The sequence below is a fragment of the Drosophila obscura genome, unplaced genomic scaffold, assembly GCF_018151105.1.
Source record: "Drosophila obscura isolate BZ-5 IFL unplaced genomic scaffold, ASM1815110v1 contig_9, whole genome shotgun sequence".
Taxonomy (NCBI): Eukaryota; Metazoa; Arthropoda; class Insecta; order Diptera; family Drosophilidae; genus Drosophila; species Drosophila obscura.
Window position 1 is genome coordinate 1,979,032 of NW_024542883.1, and position 12,139 is coordinate 1,991,170.

A 12,139-nucleotide genomic window follows, 5' to 3' on the forward strand; every position below is an offset into this window, starting at 1 on the left:
AGTTAGGCAGTTAAGAATGTTTATTGACACTATAAATGAGTCAATTCACATGATAAAATTAAAGGCACAATTATCTGATGAGGTTGATGTAATCTTTGCACATATAATTATCAGAAAATTAAATAAAGAGGCTCTGCAATTATATGAGAGCCATGTTAAGAAAAACAAGGAAATTCAAAAATTATCCGACGTCATGGATTTTTGCGAGCAACGATTAAATTCGATAAGCTCGATTCAGGAGGAAAAACCTGCTAAAAAAATATTTAGTAACAACATAAAAGAGTTGTCTGCTAATAGTTGTCCTATTTGCAAAGGTATGGGACACACAATATTTCAATGTCACAAATTTAAGGCTTTAAATCCATCTGAAAGAATGGATAAAGTTAAAAAAGCGTTTCTGTGTTTTAAATGCCTAAAACACACACATAGTAAAAAATGCACTAGCGAAACATCATGTTCGCTGTGCAAAAGAAATCACCATAGCATGCTACATATTAATTATGTAAACAATCAAAAAAGTGAAAAAGTTAACACTTGCATGACGTCGGAACAAGCGTTGTTAGCTACAGCGAGTGTTCAAATAAAATCTTCTAATGGAGAATTTGAAACATTGAGGGCTTTGATTGACAGTGGGTCACAAAGTAAAATTATTTCAGAAGAATCTGCGCAGATTCTGAAATTACAAAATCGTCCACGGGGAAGTGCATATCGAAGCACAAAGTAAATCTTCAAATTAAAAGTGAAGATTTACAAAAAAATTTAAAGGTTGAAGCCATAATATTGCCAAAGTTAATGAAGGCTCTTCCAGTCAACACCGTGAATGTTGACAAATCGAAATGGGAAAAGTATAATTTAGCTGACCCCGATTTTAATAAACCTGGCCGTGTTGACCTTATAATTGGGGAAGATTTATACGCTCATATTCTACAGAATGGAATTGTTAAAATCAATGGGCTCTTGGGTCAAAAAACGGATTTCGGGTGGATTGTCTCTGGGTGTAAAAAGTCGAAAGGAAAAGAGGCAATTGTTGCAACCACTATCGAATTAAAAGATATGGATCGATATTGGGAAATGGAGGAAGAAGACAAAAATGATATCGAATCTGAATTATGTGAAAACAACTTCATAAGAACAACAAAGAAAGATTCAGATGGGCGTCACATTGTGTCAATTCCATTTAAAGAATATGTCACCTTAGGAGATTCAAGGAAACAAGCAATAGCTCGTTTTATGAGTTTGGAGAAAAAGTTAGAAAGGAATCAAAAACTTAAGGTGGACTATACTAAATTCATGAATGAATATATGGATTTAGGACATATGGTCGAAGTAAATAATGAAGGTAAATATTTCTTACCACATCAGGCAGTTATTAGAGATTCAAGCCTAAAGACCAAGCTAAGAGTAGTTTTTGACGCTTCAGCCAAAACTACTAATAATAAAAGCTTAAATGATATAATGTGGATTGGTCCACGAGTTCAAAAAGATATTTTTGATATCATTATTAAGTGGAGAAAATGGGAATATGTTGTATCTGCGGACATCGAAAAAATGTACCGTCAGATAAAAATAATTGAAAAAGATCAAAAATATCAATACATTTTATGGAGAAATTCTCCGGTGGAAAAAATTAAAAATTATAAATTGACAACCGTCACTTATGGTACTGCATCTGCTCCATATTTCGCCACCAGAGTTCTAGTGGATATAGCGGACAAATGCCAGAACAAAAAAATTAGTGAAATAACTAGGAATGATTTCTACATGGATGACCTAATGACTGGCGCGTATTCTATAAAAGACGCAAAAAGTTTAATTAAATTAATTTCAAACGAACTACTAAAAGTTGGATTTAATTTAAGAAAATGGATTTCCAACAATTCAGAAATAATAGAAACGGTGGAAGATACTGGTGACAATAAAGTTCTTAGTATTATTGAGAATGAAAGTGTTAAGACCCTGGGACTTAAATGGGAACCCCAAAAAGATTTATTTAAGTTCAATGTAAGCTGCGGGTCATCCAAAATAACAAATAAAAGGGTTGTGTTATCGACACTATCAAAAATCTATGATCCCTTAGGATGGCTGGCTCCCGTGAGTATTATAGGAAAACTTTTCATTCAAAGGCTTTGGATAAATAAAAGTGAATGGGATCAGGAATTATCGAAAGAAGATAGGAAAGACTGGGAAATTTACAAAGAGAATTTAATAAATTTAGAAAATATTCGAATCCCAAGGTGGATCTAGTCCAAAGAATTGTCAATAATTCAACTTCATGGGTTTGCTGACGCTTCGGAAAAAGCATATGCTGCAGTAGTGTATGCTAAAATAGGAAATGCTGCAACTATAGTAGCTAGTAAAAGTAGAGTCAATCCAATTAAAAATAGAAAAGCCATCCCTAAACTTGAGCTGTGTGCAGCTCATTTACTTAGTATATTAATTCAAAGAGTAAAAGAATCCTTTGACAATATGGTAGAAATCTATGCTTGGAGTGATTCAACTATCACTTTAGCATGGATTAAGAGTGGCCAAAGTAAGATCAAATTTATCAGACGAAGAACAGATGACATTCGGAGATTGACGAATACTGAATGGAATCATGTAAGGTCCGAAGATAATCCAGCTGACTTAGCATCTAGGGGAATTAGTTCTAACCAATTGACTAACTGTGATCTTTGGTGGAAAGGTCCTAAATGGCTAGCTGAATCAAAGGAGCAGTGGCCTCAACAGCAAACTATAGAGGAAGCTGTGCTGATAAACACATTAATAAATAACGAAATAGACGATCCTATTTACAATTTACTAGAGAGGTATTCCTGCATTAAAAAACTAATACGCATAGTGGCTTACACAATTAGATTTATTCATATAAAAACCAAGAATAAATCATATCAATCTTTTCTCTCAGTAAGCGAGTTAAAACTAGCTGAAAAGGTTGTTATAAAGAAACAGCAAGAACACCAGTTCCGTTTAGAAATACAGTGCCTAAAACACAACAAAGAAATAAAGACAAATAACAGAATTTTGTCTTTAAATCCGTTTCTAGACACGGATGGAATACTTCGAGTGGGTGGAAGATTGCAAAACTCCGCCGCCGAATTTGATGCTAAACATCCAATAATTTTAGACAAATGTCACGTATCAGGGTTAATAATTAAAAATGCCCATAAAGAATCTTTACATGGAGGCATAAACTTAATGCGTAATTATATCCAAAGAAAGTATTGGATTTTCGGGCTCAGAAATTCGTTAAAGAAATATTTAAGAGAATGCGTAAAGTGCGCAAGATACAGACAAAAGACTGCTCAACAAATAATGGGAAATTTGCCTCAATACAGAGTTACAATGACATACCCGTTCTTAAATACTGGAGTAGATTATGCAGGTCCTTATTACGTCAAATGTTCCAAAACTCGTGGGCAAAAGACATATAAAGGATATATTGCTGTATTTGTTTGTATGGCTACCAAAGCCAAATGGTCAGTGATTTAACTTCTGATGCATTTTTAGCAGCACTTAGAAGATTTATCGCTAGACGAGGTAAATGTGCCAACATCTATTCCGACAACGGAACAAATTTCGTAGGAGCTTCAAGAAAGTTAGATCAAGATGTGGTTACAGCAATCCATGAAAATACTATGATTGCTGCGCAACTTGAAAAAGATAGAATTGATTGACATTTTATCCCCCCGGCAAGACCTCACTTCGGAGGTATCTGGAGTAAAATCCATGAAGTATCATCTTAAAAGGGTTATCGGGGACAACAGCCTAACATACGAAGAGATGTCAACGCTCTTGTGTCAAATAGAGGCATGTTTGAACTCAAGACCTTTATATTCTGCAGAAAATGGAGTTGATCAACAAGAGGTTCTTACCCCAGGTCATTTTTTGATTGGAAGACCACCATTAGATATAGTAGAGCCAATGACAGATGAAAAAATTGGAAATCTAGATAGGTGGAAACTTATCCAAAAGATAAAAAGAGATTTCTGGGTGAAGTGGAAAGAGGAGTATTTGCATACTCTTCAGCAGAGGCACAAATGGAAGAGGGAAAGTCCTAATATAGAAGAAGGACAAATTGTCCTCTTAAAAGATGAGAATTGTCATCCAGCCAGATGGCCAATAGGAAAGGTGGAAAAAATCCATAAAGGCAAAGATGAAAAGGTCAGAGTGGTAGAGGTAAAATTGCAAGATGGATTTATCACTAGACCCATCAGTAAAATTTGTCCCTTAGACGGAATTAAGTCTGTCGCCAAGGTTGAGGCTGACACTGAAGAGCTCCAGCAAAAAAGGCAGACTAGAAATTCATGGTGCGGTTTATTGGCCTGTGTTTCTACCCCCAGGTTGTAACCAGCTGAAAAAAATGCTTTAGATCCAATGGGAGTAGCCCCCTTGGATCTAATAGTTTCAAATATGGACACCTAATTTGAGATGCTAAAAAGGTAAAGATTTGGTTCGAAAATGAAATTGATTTGCGAAAGGCTTCATACTTTCGAAGACCAATGCCTTTTAGTTTTGGAAAATACAGAAAAGAAAATGTTAGACTTGGAAGAAAATAACAAACTGTTCATGGCTCAAAGTCAGGGCACGAAATAAGCGAGCTCCATTTGGATTTATGGGATCCCTATATCATATTTTATTTGGGATAATGGATGAAGACGATAGGGTTCAAATGGAGGATAATATGAAAAACTTATTAAGCAATCAGCACAATCTGAATGAGCTAAGTAAGAAACAAACTTCTTTAATCGATTCTACAACAAACATTTTAAAAACAACCACTGATGAGGTAAATAGGAATTTTAAGGGAATGAATACGCGAATTGAGAATATGACTGCTACACTACAAGAATCATATTATGTGTACAGAGAATCTATCAAATTCTTCATGATAACCAAACAATTAAGTAACATAAAAGATGAATGCGAGAAAATACAATCTGGAATCATAAGCTTATTAATAGATATTAATCATGGTCGACTTAATACTAACATTTTAAAGCCCAGTCAATTAAAGGGTGAGATTTCAAAAATAAAAGATAATTTATCAGAAAATTACGTTTTGCCAGGGAAAAGAACTGGCACAGAGCTAAAAGAAGTTTATACTCTGCTAACAGCTAGGGGCTTATTTGTTGACAAAAGACTTATAATATACGCGAAGATACCTTTGTTTGGTCGACATGCGTCAGCGTTATTTAAAGTTGTTCCAATACCAATCAGAATCGAAGAACGCATGATTATGGTGCACGTCCATGTTCAGTATTTAGTTTATAACTTCGAGATAGATGCATATCACCTTATGAAAGAATCTACCCTCAATAAGTGCCAAAGGTGGCAATCTAATAAAAGAGTTTGTGAAGGAAGTTGGCCTTGGAGTAGTGCCAGCGATGGCAGTTGTGAATTGAAGCCTCTCAAACCAAATAGAGCATCAAATTGCATATATAAGTCAATAGTGGAGAGCAAGTCGTATTGGATAGAGTTGGAAAGAAAAAGTAGTTGGTTTTTTAAGGTTGAGAATAATGCAAGGGCTAGGATACAATGCGGCACCACAAGCTTAGAGATAGTAGAATTGCCGGAACAGGGGATTTTAACAATTAGGTCGGATTGTACTGCTCGAGTTAATGATAAGATTCTGATTCCTCATCATAGTATAGAAACAGAAGATCAGGGAACATTGTCTTTGTCATATATAGGTGACATCAGCGAAATACCCAAGATTATTTGGAACCAATTAGACTCACCAATTATTAATCATACAGACGAAATAAACCGCATACAAAATGAACTAAATTATTTGAAAACGCACAAGCTAGAATTAAAAGAACTAAAATTTCACCATCTTTCCGGGCACACATCTTTAATTTTAGTAATAATAATAACTGTAATTTTATTTGTATATTTTGTAAGAAACATAAATGTAAGGCGGCAATTGCAAGGCATTGTCATACCGGAAAGCATGGTTAGTTAAAACAAAAAATAAAAAAGCATATTTTAAGGTATTACACCTATGTATGTATGTATGTGTGAATACAAAAATAGACATTAAGAAAATTAAAATTGTAAAGTAATACATCTCGGCACCTTTCTTGGCCTTTTGCAGAATGTTTAGAATGCTCTAAAACATGAAGTGTAATAATAACCAATTTAACGACCGCACTTGTACACCAATGTAAATTGATATTTAGACACAAACTCATAAATTGTCTAGTTCTTAAGTGCACAGCCGAGAAATCTCTTAAAAAGGTCCCACGCTGACAGATGTCTGCGATGCGTTGGTCGCCGATGTCACCCCAATTGTACACACATTATTTTTGTTACCAGAGCTCCAGTGTGCTCACACACAAACACATACCACTGCATTGGTACTAGACCTAAGCCTAGTTTTGCTTCACAGTAGAGCTACCTAATCTCATACAATTTTAATAAAGATCCAGTTTTAATATTGAACTCAACAAATGTAGATGTCTTTTCATCTTGCTTTGGTTAAGGCATTTACATATGGACTTTCGGCTTTCAGCTTTCGTCGTCTTCTTGCACCAGAAATAAAGCGGTTGAAGCTTACCATCTGCAATAGAACTGCGCCGTAGCCATCTGTGGACGCGTCAGTGTGAAGCTCGGTTGGCGCATCCCTTATGTAAATTCGTTAAACAGGCTCCGTTACAAGAAAGGATTTCAACTGTTTGATCGCCTGTTCTTCCTCTGGTCCAATCTTAAAATCAACGTCTTTTTTAAAGAGATTTGTAAGCGGACGTGCTACCTGCGCTTATTGTGGTACAAACTTGCGAAAAAAATCCTGTAAGCCCCAGGAATGCTTGGATGGCCTTGACGTTTTTCGGCATAGCAAAGCGATTTACAGCAGAACACTTCTCTTCTCCTGGCCAGATTTGACCATTTTCCATAATGTGTCCCAAGAACTTAATACGCCGCTGCAGAAAACTACATTTTTTTCACTTAATCTTCATTCCATACGAAGCTGCTTTCTCTAAAACTTTCTTTGTTTTGGTCATGCGTTCTCCGACGTCGTTGGCATAAATAATTATGTCATCCATGTACAGCTGCATAACGTCTTCATTGATAAGCGGCTGGAATATGTGATTTACAAGCCGTATGAAAGCTGCTGGGGAGTTTGTAAATCCGAACGGCGCCTTGTTGAATTCAAAAAGTCCTTCACTAGGAACAAACGCAGTGTAAGCTCTGCTATTCTCTTCCACGGGCACATGGAAAAACCCATTTTCCAAGTCCATAATGCTGAAAAGCTTTGCTGCTTTGAGTTTTTCCAGAACGTCGTCCATCATCGGCACGGGAAAGCGATCTTTCCACACCATGCTATTCAGTTTCCGATAGTCAAGGCAGACTCTCAACATGTGATTTTTTTCCTTAACTATTACGATTCTGCTCGCTACGTGAGACGTCCATTTGCGCACAATACCCAGATCGCGCCACTCATCAATCTGCTTCTTTACAGCTGCTGCTTCATATCCAGACAAACGGCTTGTCGACTGGCAAAACAGTTTCATAACGCCATCTGGAACGATCTTCAGCTCTATTGGAAATATATTATGGGTACTTCGGCTGACTTATAACTGATTTCCACTAGCTGCTCGATGTTCTTCTGATATTGGGGTGGAGCATCAAAATTACCTGAAGTTTCAATGACATTATAAACCATTTTATACTCTTCTTCCGACTTTTTCTGCTGTTCCAGGCTCAGAAAAGACACTCCGCTTAAATCGGCCATGAGTGTGAACTTCGTAATGAAATCGTAGCCCAAAATTCCATCACATTCCATCGCATTGTTTGGAACCACCAGAAACTTATGCTCGGTTCGCAGCTGATCCACTTCTATGTCGGCGTTCCAGCATCTGCACACCGTTCAAATTATTGAATACTCATTCTCTGACCAAGGTCACGTCCGACCTAGTGTCAACCAGGCACTCCACTTCACATTCGCGTACGAGTATTGTCTTAAACCGACTGCGATCCATAATTAGATTCACCCTTCCATCTTTGTTCGGATAATAACAGGAAATATGTCCGTACTCGTTGCAACGGAAGCATTTGGTATCAGCTGTACACGAAATTCGTTTGTGATCCGGAGAACCGCATTGAAACAGTATTCTTTTCTGCCTTCAGGCACCGTCGCTTTACTTTTGTACACCACTGTGCTTTTGTCATCGCTGGGTTTTCCTTGAACTAGCTCGTAAATGGCATACTCTTCCTATAGCGCTTTATACGACCGGCACCGATGCATCGCGATTTTAAACTCGTTTTTTATTTGCAACCCTCTACGATATAGCGCAATACTGCTTCCTCTTCAACACTGCCGACGCTTGCCAACTTTTTCATGCATACTCGTATACTCATGGAATGTCTCCGACTTCAGCATTTTACGATTTCTCAATATTTGGTGAATATCCGCAATATTTGTACTCGTTTCGAATTCGCTTTCAGATCGTCAAAATTAGACAGGTACTCGGATTCCAAAAAAAGCTTAGCCGCGCCACACATCTTGCCTTGGGCCTGAACATATTTTTGTTTATCCGACAGTTCGTAAGCCTCCGCATTATTCAAGACTGTTGAAGTTGATATGTTTATATTGGGCTTAGTTTAGAACTCTGTGGCAGGCAGGTCACTGTGCCAGACAGCCACACGCTTAACTACGGTGATGATCGAATTTGAAGTGACTTCTGCCTTTTCTGATGAGCCTCCCCGAGAAAGAGCAAGGCACCAGCAAGAGCAATAGTACAAGCAAACAAACGGTTATAAAGAGAGACATTACATTAAGAGATGCTCAACTACTCTATGTGTTGCCATGGGCCGGCGCTTAGCCGAACATACTCCCCCCGTTGAAGAGCACGGGTCTTTAAAGATCCTTCTTTGGCAGCCATATTGTTCCTTTGCTGATCCAGGTGACGTCGTTGGTATAGCCACTCCGGAAACCATGCCTGACTCGACGAGGGGGTCCAATACTCGTGCGAGGGGCCACTTCAGACTGGTTAACTGAAAATAAAACAGAAGAAAGTGGATCTGCTGCGCGAGACTGAGACACCTCTCCTGCAACTATCCATCCTAGTCGGGTTTCCTGAAGACTTCGCAGACCAGCTCCCAATTGGATTTGGCCAATGCAGAGAAGCTCAAAGAACAGGCCCGCTCCAATAAGAATTTCCACAGGTTGAGACTTGTAGAACTTAGGATCAGCTAACTGTGTGTTGCAGGGAACGTTCCAGCTGTTTAGGTCGATATTGCAGTTAGGTTGACTGGACGTAATGGTGGGAGCAACTACTGCCGAAATGGTCGTGGCATAACTTGATGTGTGTGATTCCAGGTTGATATCTACGCAGCATCCTTCCGATATGGCACGCGACTCGCCGAGACCAGACACCAAAACATCCGACTCTTTCCTTTGAAGCTGCAACTGCTGAGCCAGGCGAGCAGTAATGAGATGCACCTGCGATCCAGAATCAAGCCAGGCACGGCATGGAATGAGTTTACCAGAGCGATTCCTCACGATGATTATGGCAGTGGCAAGAAGTACGATGTCCTGCCTGTGACTCTGGGCCAGAAGCGATGTGGCTGACGCTGTTGCAGTATGTACAACGCCAGAGGGACCCGCGGGCAATTGAGGAGCCGATGCAGAATGTCACAGTGAAGGCAGAGTGGATTGAGAACCGTTAGACGGAAACTCTAAATGAAGTTGCGTGTGATGTCTAGCTCCACATATTCGGCAGGATCGAGAATTACATGCACCCTGCGTGTGGCCTGCTCGGCGACAGTTGGTGCACAATGACAGCTTCTTAGTTTCCTGAAGCCGAAGTTGAGCGGAAAGATTCCCAAATTGCGGACACGCATAAATGGAGTGTCCTGGTTGCGACTAGACAGTGTTTCCGACTGCTCTGGGCGTACATATCAAGTGCGTGCGCTTGGGTTTCCAACGACGAGTATTCGTCGTCAATCAGCAATCTGCTCCTTTGTCCCCATACTTTTTAAAGCTCGCAGATTGGCATTAACTGTATCCGAAAGGGACCGTAGTTGGGAAACAGATGAGGTCTCGACACGCTGCAAGCTCAGAATGTCTGCGTAGCCCCCACTGAACTCAGGAAGCTTCAACTCCGGCAGGCGTGGCCGACTTTGCACTACGACCGTAGATGGGGCCTCTCCTACATGGTCCGTTCGCATTGTTGAGCATGGCATTGTGGGCTGCCGCTTGTTTAACTCCCGCTTCATGCAAATCTCCAGCATGACCACGCACTCGTCAAACTCATCCCTCAAAGGACTACCGATCTCATCGAGATCAATCTTCTCCAGGGCATTATGGTGCTCGTTGAATGAAGCTACAAGATCCGCTAGCAACTTCAGCCTCACGTTCAGCTCCTCCTCACTGAGCTCGCCAATCATCTCCTTGCCGACGGCCGTTTCGATTCTCCGTGCCGCCCCTAGCATGGATTGCACCTTGCGCTTGTAGAATGCAGCTTCCGAATCGACGAACAATTGTGAGGGGAGAGTGAGGGGGTGCAAGATTGAAGGGGTGCTATTAGAAGCCATCGTGTATGTTCAATAGAAAAGCTGGGTTTAGAGTCACTGAGAGAGTGTAGAGGTTAACAGCCGGTGAATAGCCTCGAACAGTTTTACACGAACTGTACAATCGATCGTAGCTTTCAAAACACACGGTCTTGCAGTTTTACAAATCAGCAGCGAGAGCTAACAGTTTGAAACGCACTGCATTTGTGCATCCGACAACAACAAAGGCATCCACACTGAGAGCACGAAACCGAAACGAAACAACAGCAAGCAAGCAGACCGCAAAGCAGATGACGCGAATTTATCCAACGAAAACGTTTTTTGTGATAAAATTTAAAGAGTTTATGTTTATATCACGTCGGGGTCACCAAATGTGAACTACTGAGCTTCTTCAGTAGCGTTGTTTTGCAAGATTATTTAAAAGACGATGATTGTTCAGTTAATATATTCACAGTTTATTTTACTTAAGTTAATATATATGTATTATCCAAAACAAGCGAAAGGTGTGCAAATTTGGTAACGAGAGTTAACGATGGGTCGATTGAAGACGCGGGGCCGGTTCAAGACTGTTGAAGTTGATATGTTTATGTTGGGTTTAGTTTAGAACTCTGTGGCAGGCAGGACACTATGCCAGACAGCCAAACGCTTAACTACGGTGATGATCGAATTTGAAGTGACTTCTGCCTTTTCTGATGAGCCTCCCCCACAGCGGTTGACGAAAGCCGAGAAAGAGCAAGGCACCAGCAAGAGCATAAGTACAAGCAAAAAAACGGTTATAAAGAGAGACATTACATTAAGAGATGCTCAACTACTCTATGTGCTGCCATGGGCCGGCGCTTAGCCGAACAACTGTAATTTCACAACTGTTCGACTGTACAACTTTACTTTACTTCTTTATTTGAAATCACAATAAAATGCTCCATCCACTTTAGGCAACTGAGCTTATTTCACTTATCATTACAAACGAACAAGGGTGGGGGGGCAAGATTGAAGGGGTGCTATTAGAAGCCATCGTGTATGTTCAATAGAAAAGCTGGGTTTAGAGTCACTGAGAGAGTGTAGAGGTTAACAGCCGGTGAATAGCCTCGAACAGTTTTACACGAACTGTACAATCGATCGAAGCGTTCAAAACACACGGTCTTGCAGTTCAACGAATTGCCTAATTGGCCTCAAGCAAGCCGGTCGTGTTTCTGCATTACTCTCTCATTTTTCGCCTAATCAAAAAAAAATAAACTTATAAACTGTAATTAATTCAATTTGGTCTTAAGTATCGGAGTTACACACATATTCATATTTTATAAAGCTTGTGTATACTCAGTGTTTTAAATTGATTTATTAACTTATAATTTTTCTGTGGCTGCCGAACAAACATACATACATACATACATCTAACAGTGGAGCGTTGCATTGCATTGTTTTTGTTTAGACAATTGTTATTGCTATTTGATCAGTTGCTTTGCTTTGACTCATCGACTCACTGCTCTTTGGCACTCACCGTTCTCGCGCATAATCCGTTGCACTGCCTATTCACTCTCTGGATTTTACGCGAGCTGCACTCTGGCTCTCACTCTCACCATACGACGCCTGCATTCTTCGTTTATGGACTAATATCTCGGCGCCTCGG